Source organism: Crocuta crocuta, unplaced genomic scaffold (genome assembly GCF_008692635.1).
Source record: "Crocuta crocuta isolate KB4526 unplaced genomic scaffold, BGI_CrCroc_1.0 scaffold50, whole genome shotgun sequence".
NCBI classification, from domain to species: Eukaryota; Metazoa; Chordata; class Mammalia; order Carnivora; family Hyaenidae; genus Crocuta; species Crocuta crocuta.
In genome coordinates, this window is record NW_027527428.1 from 1504981 (window position 1) to 1514658 (window position 9678).

The 9678-nt window shown below is 54.8% G+C and overlaps 1 long non-coding RNA gene across 1 annotated transcript; it reads right to left on the reverse strand.

Moving 5' to 3' along the window:
* Nucleotides 1-274: 274 nt before the first annotated feature.
* Nucleotides 275-6784, reverse strand: LOC144225476 (uncharacterized). Its single transcript, XR_013333315.1, has 3 exons — nt 6711-6784; nt 6483-6616; nt 275-538 (listed from the first exon to the last, which is right to left on the reverse strand). It is a non-coding gene; the product is annotated as an uncharacterized LOC144225476 (long non-coding RNA).
* Nucleotides 6785-9678: the final 2894 nt, after the last annotated feature.

Genomic DNA, 9678 nt, shown 5'->3' on the forward strand with positions numbered 1-9678 from the left:
GTGTGCAGGAGCGCTTCCCCACATGCGGGGGCCTGCAACCTCCCCATCAGTTTCCCCAGGCTCACTTCACTGTGGTATTAAAGGACCACAAAGAATTTCTAAGTCAGTCTATTCCTTTGTTGTTATTATTAGTTGTAATGTACTGAAAGGGACAAACAATGCGGCTGTTCTTTGCCACTCTACAAGCAGAGATTTCTTTTTTAGAATTTTCCTTTTTGTCATTGTGTTGAAAGAACTCAAGAAAGACTAATTACTCTCTTTTCTCTTTAAAAAAAAAAAAGAGAGAGAGAGCACTGGATATGAGGGTGAGCCTGGGTGACCCGCTTCGGGTTGGTGGCTTTGTGTCTCTCAGCTTGGAGGTGACTGCGTCATCTTTTGGGTCCTTGCGTTTGTCTTTGGAAAATTGTGAGCATCACCCCCAGCATTCATGCCCACGGTGGCAACAAAGTCTCTAGTCAATAGCATTAGATGCCCATCCAGATGATGGCGCTGCTGAGGAATGTCACGGTGGTGCTGGGGTCCTGTTTTGCTTCCTGTGCTGTGGAAACAAACATCCTTCTGCCATTTCCCTCCTCCCCATCCCCCATCGCTTGGGTCCACAGATTGTTCCGGTGAGCCCAGGAATAGCACATTCCATTCCCAATGCCACTCAGAGGCTTATATGAACCACTCACTTTGTTTCTGCTTGAGGCGCTCTGCCCCAGCCCTGAGGAGCCATGGGGAGCAGCCTAGAAAACCAGCTTCCGTATGCAGATGGCCCTGAGCCAACCCAGTTCCCAGCCCAGCCTCTCCTCTGTCCCTGTCCTTCCCAAGAGGCATCCGGCTAAGTGGGGGGTTCACTCAGACACTCTCCAGCTCGTCTCCCCATCACATGATACACTCACAAGTGCCCGGGGTCTTCTGCTTGCAAGTACCTAATCCTAGCCCAAGGCCCCATGGAAAAATGATGAATCCTTAAAGGTCAAGCATGGAAAAGAAAGTTCTTAGATGGAAGGGCAGAGAATGTAGAGTGGTGACAATGCTAGTGATTTTAAATAATTGGATCTGATTAGAGCCCCGGAAGTATTAGTGAAGAATATAGTCCCACCCACCCCTCCTGGTCCCTCCGGCCAGGCCTGGAGCCAGAGCCCTGGGGGTGGGGAGACCTAGCATTACAGCTCCAGCTTTTCTGTGAGCAAGCTGTGCAAATTTGTGCCAGTACATCCCTCTCTGAGCCTTGCCAAAGGAGAGGGTTGCACCAGATTACCTTCAGGGTCCCTTCCAGCCGTGTGATTTTATAAAGGAAAAAAAAAAAGCCTTTACTTTGAAGAGCTCTGAGACATGACAGAAGGACATGTCCAAAGGAGACAGTTAAATTCCAAAGGAGACAGTAAGAATTTTTGAGGACTAGGGAAAAGTATCAATTGTAGGTAAGGAATAGCAGGTGACATCCTAAAGAGATGGGCAAGGACATGACCTGAGGCTCAGCGCGGAACCTGGGCCGGGGCCAGAGACTCTCCCCTGCAACTTTGAACTAAGATCAGATATTGCCTACAAAACAGGCCACAGAGTGACATCTGGGGACCCGGGGACCTGGTCACCGCTTTTGCCAATGATGGGAACACAAAGATAGTTTCCCAGCCAGTGTTTCACTGCTCTGGGAGCAGAAGGGCTATAACCCACCCACCTCTGAGCAGCAAAAATGCTGAAGGGAGCCGGTAGCGGAACAAGAGAAGGAACGCCCGATCGTTTGAAAAGAACCAGTAGATTAAAAACCACAAGCTACATCATCGGGGCCCAGATGGGCAAGTCAAGCCCACAAATATCGACACTGGGACAGGCTGAGAAATCCATGCAGGAAGGCCAGGAAATCAGGAAGCGCACAGCCCCACCCCGGGTCTGCTCAAATCCACAGGCTCACGACCATCTCTGCTAATGTGGCTCTTTCTAATGGGTGCGGCCTTCAAGCCCTCCTTTCTGGGCCCCTCAGAGGCCTGTTAACACCATTTGCCAGCCAGAGGGTGTTAAAACCCACCCTTTCATGGTTTTCCTGCCCTGACAGCTTCAGAAACTTGGCCAGCTGGCTCAGCACCTCCTTCCTCTTCCATTCAGGCTCCCAAGAAAGGGGTCACCTGGCAGGCAATCAAGGAGCTACTTTTCAGGTTAAGGAGAGACCACCGGCCTCCCTGCCTCCCTGCAGCTGTCTAACCGATAGGGGGGTTCCCAGAGGAGTAGCAACCTGGCAGGTCAAAGTCCCAGCTAAAAGCTACGAGGTAGCACGTAGGCTTTCTGGGTCCAACCTCATTCCATCTTGGCAATTGAAAACTATGCGGGGTCTCAGAGATCAATGCAATTCATTTCTTTTATGGTAAGAGGTATTCCGAAATCATGTTGCAGGGAAAGGAGGGAGCGGGAAACGGGATCTGCACAGGCTAAAAGTCACAGAAGCTGAGCCCGGTCCAACACACCCAGTAAGAGAGCCACGTGGCTGGTCCTGGGTATTCACCTGCTAAGCAAAGAGCAGCACCTGGAAAAGTCTAGGAGTAAAGAGGAAGAGGTAGGTGGAGCCTAGTAGAGTGGGCGTGGCCACAAGGGGAGAGTCAATCTCAGAAGGGTAGGGGTCCTTCCCTCCTCAAGGCACTTCCCAGCAAGATGCTTCCAGCTGAGTATGTGGCCCCAGAAAAGACTTGGATCCCCCTTTTCAAAGAGTCCTCCCTTGACGTGAGGCAGGTTGCCCACATCCATGAGTCCACAAGGAAAATATGGGGCGGTGGGTGAAAGACAACAGATTTAGGAAAAGTTATAATTTGGGTATAAACACACACAGCGGGCAAACCAATGCTCTCTCAACTACCTCCAGGCTGTGGAGGTGATGTAGTCCTGAAGATGAGAGTCATGAAAATTTATTTATTAGCTATGATTAGGCTCAGCTGCATGTAATACAAAACCCAAACTAACGGTGGCTTAACCAAGATGGCAGCTTCTTTCTCCCCTTACGTCAAAGCGATGCAGAGATAAGGGGTCTGAGGTTGGTAAGGAAACTCCATCGTCACTGGAACTCAGATGCCCTGTTTTTCTACTTCCCCCAGCCCCGTGGAGCCCCTTTCATTTCAAGGCTCCCTTTTGGTCCAACATGGCTACTGGAGCTCCAGCCATTACCTTCTAGGCAGGAGGGAGGGAGACGGTGGGAAGGGCATCAAAGGGAGGCAGGACCTTCCAGCTAAGCCAGCTTCCCTTGAGCTGCCTGCCCAGAAGTCCCACTAAACATAGCCACTCACATCCCATGAACAGAATCTGGTCCTGTGGCCATCCCTAGGTGCTTAGGATGCCAGGAAATAGGGGTGTCTGCTGGTTTCATGACGTCCCCCAATATAACAGGGGTTCTCTTACTATGGAAGGAAGGGTTACACCTATTGGACAGAATGACCAGTTTGGCTTCTCCTTAGGTCCTTTCTTCTCTGTGTTCAGGCTGTGCAGTTGTGACCTTGGTTTTCTACCTCTGTGAAAAGACCATCAGCCCATGCTCCTCACCTACTTCAGCGAGGAGGCATGATAATAAATTAATTAGAAAGGAAGGCAAGAAGGAAGGAAGTAGGGAAGGAAGTAGGGAAGGAAGGAAGGAAGGAAGTAGGGAAGGAAGGAAGAAAGGAAGGAAGGAAGTAGGGAAGGAAGTAGGGAAGGAAGGAAGGAAGGAAGGAAGGAAGGAAGGAAGGAAGGAAGGAAGGAAGGAAGGAAGGGAAAAGTCTCTAACTCACAGGAAGGAAAATAGGCTGGTTGGGGGCCAGGGACACACAGGAGTGCCGCTGGGCCAGATTGTCCCGCTCTGATGTCAGCTCTCCAGGGGACCCAGCTAATTATGGGTTCCTGCTGCAGAGCCTTTTGAAACATAAGACTTCTTTTGAGATGTGACTAATTACCCCCTACCTGACTTTAAGACCAGATTTTTACATCTGAAGCTTTTTCCAAATGAGCCTCAGTGCACTGCTGCCTGCCCCCGTGGACTAACATGGATGGATGGAGGAGTGAGGCAGTCGGAAACGGAGAATCCACCCGGCTCTGATGCCCAGTGGGCCCAGCCTCCTCCTCTCCAAACACCTGGCCTGAATTGCTAAGGAGTAGAACGGAGCTCCACCCTCTTCCTTCCCCACCCAGCGCTGGGGGAGTGTTGGTGAGGGCTGGAGGGATGCGGCTGGGAGCACAGGGGGCTGCGGGCCAGGAGGGTGGGAGGGAAATGTCACTGTCACCGAAGTGGGAAGGGGAGAGGGAGGGAGGAGGGAAGAGGAGGAAGATGGGGAGGAAGGGGGAGGGGGGAGGAGGAGAGGGAGGGAGGCAGGTGGAGGAAGGGTAAGATGGGCGGGAGAACGATGGGGAGGAGGGAGAGGAAGAAAGGGAGGAGGCGGCGGCAGAGGAGGAAGAAGATGGAGAGGAAGGGGAAGAGGGAAGGGAGGAGGAGGAAGAACAGGAAGCAGCAGAGGAGGAAGGGACCACAGGAGGCTCGAGTTTAGAAAGGCAAACCCCAGGTTCCCAGAGCCGCTCCATGCACAGGGTTTCATCCCCCTAAGAAGATGCCAGAAGAAAGAAGGCAGGATGGTAGAAGGAGAGTGAGAATAATGAGGGTCACTGAAGACACTAACCTGTCTGGCTGTGTCTGCAAAGTCTGGCAGGATGGCAGACCCTTGACTGAGGCTAAAGAGTGTGTTGCTGCACCTGAGTGCCCCAGGCAGCGCCGTTCCTGAGCCTACGTGTCCGCAGAGCCTCCCTGTGGCCACAGTGAAATCGGGGGCAAATCCGGTGGCAGTTAGGCCTCGTGAAACACTGCTCAGCTAGAATTGCTTCCTGGAAGAGGGTGTATTTGAAGGGGATTTGTAGAGTGAACAGGAGTTCACTGGCTAGACAAGGAGGGAAGGGCATTCCTATTACAGGCAACACTGTGTACAGCCTAGAGGTGGTGACAAGTGGCCAGGGACGTTCGGGGAAGTGTAGCTGGTTGGGCCCGGCCGGGCTCGGGTTTGTAGGGGGAGAGTGGCCGGGAATGAAGCTGAACCAACGGCCAGGTACGCGGGCTTCAGTGGAAGGTAACCAGGAGCCACTGACAGGTGTCAGCAAGGGAGCACATTTTAGAGCAAGCCGTCCGGCTGCAGAGAGGGAAGCGGACTCAGGAGATGAAGATTCATGGCAGGAAGATCAGCCGAGGCACCACGGCGATGCCCTGAGCCCTGAGTGGCTGCGCTCTGCTGGGGCGCAGGGCAGAAGGTCCCCGCAGAGGGGGGCTGATGGGACTCGGTGACTGGCAGGTGTGGAGGAGTCGACAGTGACTCGTACGTTTCTGGCTTGGGTGACAGGGCCGATGGCGACCCCATTAACCCGGTAGGAAATAAGAAGGAAGCAGTCTGACAGAGGAGCAGTGAATTTGCTTTCTGACATTTCAATTCTGAAGTGGCAGGAGCCTGCAGTTGGGGGCAGCCAGGGGGCCGTGGGATGTGCCAGGTGGGAGCTGCAGGTGCCGTGGTCCTCTGTGGGTATGTGTCCCTGTGACCTTCTCTCCGGTCACTTAAACCGTGGGCCTATGGTCTCTTCTCAGGCTCCAGTAATCCACCTGCATCTAGAACACCAGAGGTGAGCCCCTTGGGGAGGGCAGACTCTTCACTGGAAGGGAGCCCTTCTCCAGCAAGATGGTTCTAGAAGGCACAGACCCATGAGTGAAGGGAGAGAGGGAAGAGACAGAGACGGGATGTGGGGAGGCAGTCAGAGGTGAGCACCTACAGGGATGGAGACAGGGGCCAGGGAAGGAAGGGGGCAGAGAAGTGTCAAGTCCCGGGCTCACCAACAGGCTGGACCGATGGAGGAACGATCCAAACTCTGGACTGAGCCCTTCAGAAGCAGCCCTGCCTTTCTTCCGGTTCCCTGGGGAGCACGTGAGGTCCTGCAGCTTCCTCGTGTCTGTTGGCTGATACCCAGTCCTGGCTGTGGGCTCCTTGGATCCCCTGGGTGGCTGGGCCGCAAGCCCCCTCACCACCCTCCAGCAGGGCCACCTTCACATCCTGAGACAGAGACCTGCTGGTGGGTAACCCTGGCCAGGCAGGTTCCTCCTGCCTCAGGGCTGGAGAGTGGAAATTGGATTAGCCTCATTGGACTCGATCCCTGACTGTGCTGGGAAATTGCAAGGCTATTTATTCCCCTCTCCTCGAACTCTGGGTGCAGAGCAATAAGTGCACTTTGAGGGGCACCGCCAAAGTCAAGAGGCCTCCTTTTGACCCTGGTCGCAAGGCTTGGGGACCAGACAGTGCTTCGGAGACGACCAGTGGCTGCGTGTGAGTCTGGGATCAGCAGCACAGAGCAGGCAATGCCATCCGGATGAGACTGGAAGGGAGGGCAGGTCACGTGGACACTTCCTGAGTGATGGGGGGTGGGGTGGGGGGTTGATCCCTGGTGGAGAAAGGGGAGACGGAAACGAAGGCTGTCTGATGAGAAGCGAAAGAGAGAAAGACCGCTTCCCTGCTTACCAGCATCTTCCTTGCCATTGCCCACGGACCAATTATTCCATCAAGTCAGATATTAGAGACTCCAACTTCATTAGGGCTTCGAGGCGCACGAAAGGTGAATCATGGAAAGCTTTCTCTTCTGCAGGAGACTTTCTCTGGGAAGGAAAAAAAAAACACACTTTCATTTTCCTTTGAGGTTAATAGAAGGCTAATTTGAAAGCACTCGGTTAATGAGAAAGCTAAAAATACCTCGTGTAGAATCACATGCCTCGGTCCGGCCTCGGCAGCCCCAGACGCTCTGGAGCACGAAGCCGACGTCGGGAGGGCAAAGCAGCAGTTCCGAGCTTGGAGGACCCGCACCCACCCCGCACCTGCGTCCCCGGACGGGGCAGGGCAGGTCTGGGCGGGGGTTGCCAGGCTGGCTGGCGCAGGGGAGGGAACGGGCGGGGAGGAAGAGACAGTCATGCTCCGCATGTGCCATGATGACNTGCCAACGGGGGGCTCACCTTATGGGAGGACAGGGTGGTCCCCCAGCTGAAGGACCTGGACGGCCCTGGGAGGTGATCACAGCAGCCCACCAAGGGACTGAAGCCAGAAAAGCAAGAAAGGTGTGGCCTGGAGCAGATGAGAAACCCAATTCAGTCTCTGGGATTCTGAATGTGTGTGTGTGTGTGTGTGTGTGTGCGCGTGTGCACACGCGCGCTCGCATGCATGCACTAGCAGCCGCAGACACTGTTCACAAGAGGAAAGGGAGGTCCTAGGCGCCTGAGAATGGGATCTGGGATCCAACAAAGGAGCCACCAGGAGCTGCCTCTTCCAGCTGCTCCGCGTCACACGAGTCCAGGCGCGCGGATGTGAGTTTAAAGCTGGCAGTGCAACAGGCTCCCACCATGTTGCCGCAGACCCGGGGCTCCAGACTCTCCGTGGGCTTTGGAGCAGGCCTCAGGGCTCATGAGATGCTGCAGTGCCCTTTCCTGTGCAGCCCAGGCCTTCCAGGAAAATGAAGAGAATGGAATAAGCAAGGGAAGGGCCACCTGGGGGGCTCAGTCCATTAAGCGTTTGACTTCAGCTCAGGACATGATCTCACAGTTTGTGAGTTTGAGCCCCTTATCGGGCTCTGTGCTGACAGCTTGGAACGCGGAGCCTGCTTCAGATTCTGTGTCTCCCTCTCTCTCTGCCCCTCCCATGCTTGCTCTCTGTCTCTCTCTCAAAAAATAAAGAAATAAACAATAAAAAATTTGTAAGAAAATAAGAGGAATAGGGAAGGAAAGGTGGAGGGGAAGAAAGGGGCCTGTGCTCTGCTCCCCAACCATGGGGATGTGCACGTTCTGCCCAGAGCAGGCTCCTGCGAGGGCCTGGGCTTTGGAGGTGGGTGTTCCCCTTCCTCGGTGGTGGAGCCAGCCCTCCTCTCCCCCACCCGCACCCCAGGGCAGCCCCCATCCCACTGCTGAAAGATGCGTCCTTTCTGCCCCCTCTGGCCTTTGCCAGTGACACACATATTTCTGCCATTTCAAGAAGGCCATTGCTGGATGCTTGGAGTGTGAGGGACCAGACTCCTCCCTGCCTCCTGCACCCCTCCATCTGGCCCTGGCCGAGACAGAGAGACACAGGGCCAGTGAAGCCACAGCAGGAGGAAGGCGGCCATGGACATCTTTCTTCTGAATCCCTCTGCCCTGGGCTCCAAGGACAAAGAACCGAGGCCCATTCACGAATCCACGAAACCGGGCTTTATCAAGGCCTGTGGAGCTCCGACAAGGAACATCCCCGCCCACGAGGAAAGCACACAAGTGGCTCATTTGCATAGAAGATAAATATTAAACAAACACACTCAACCCACTTCCTGAGGGTCTCCACTTGTTACAGGGATGGGAAATGGCTTTACGCGTCCCTACAACTCCCTCTTACCTCTGTCGAACCCCCCCTTGCCTACTCCCTTAAAGACGTTTGGCCAAATTATACACATTTCAGCCCTCGCCCAGTCATTACAATAGTCTCATCCCAGCACTTACTGTGGTTCATGTTACAACTTCAATGTCTGTGAAATTCAGAGCTCTGGTCATCCCCGCCTGTCGCTGTCCTCAGCAGGACAGACTTGGCCATGGTTGTGCAAGTGTGGGATGGGGCTCAAGGTCCGCTCATCAGCCCCTCCCCCTCACTTTCCTGCCTGAATGGTGTCGTCTTGCTGGTGGCCTTTATAGGTCTGATCCCTGGCCCCGCTGTTAGGGTGACGAGCATATGGACGGAGGGGGAGGGTCTCTCCACAGCATCCTTCCTTGATCTGGGACGCCTGGCTCCTGCTTCTGCCCCTCCCCCACCTTCCCACTGTCACCCAATGGGAGACCTTCTTGGAAAGTGGGGGGATCTGCAAAATGGCTGAAGCCTAGCTTCCATGGGCTTCACTCCGTCCGAGGCAGGGGTACATAGCCTTGCCCACCAACGGTGGGAGTGCAGACAGCAAGCATCCTGGCTGTCTCTGGGAGACTGAGCTGCTTGAACCAGCCCTGCCTGTCGCCATCCTGCTCAGGAGGAAGAGGCCACCAGAAAATCTGCTGGGTACACTAATGGCCAAATAGGGAGCCACCCACGTGGCTCTTCCAGGAAGGGAGGGCACAGCCTTCCCCGACAAACCCTGCACTTAAGCGAGATCAGCTTCCTTCATCCTTTGGCTGGTTTGGAGTGGGGGTGGGCTGCCAACTGCTATCACCTAAGGAGTGGCGGCTGCGTTCCAGGCTCCTGCACTCACTGATTTAATGTCGCTTCAACCTGTGACCTGAGTACTACTGACATCTTCCTTTGAAAGGGGAAGACACTGAGGCACAGGGAGACGGGACAGCACATCCAAGGTCACACTGGGAGCACCAGGGGCTGGATCCAGATTCTCCCAGGCTAGTTCTGCAGCCNAGGTGAAACCAGGTCTACCGGGCGCATTTCCCCTCCTTGGGGTACAGGTTTGTCCAAAGCAAGGGACGCTGCAAGCAAAGTTGTAAAGCAGAGTCAGGGCAATACTGCAGACTGGGCCCAAGAGGAAGTAGTTGGCCAGGTGGCACGGCCACTCAGAGGCTCCTGGGCCACCTCTGAGCCCTTGCCTGGTGTCCTGCAGGCCACCCAGACCAACATCTTTTAGGTAGTAGAGAGGGAAGTTGGAGAGGGAGGCAGGACGGGTGGGCTTGCCCCAGTGTGTGGCGGGGGGGCTGGCGGGGGGGGGGGGGCCTTTCCT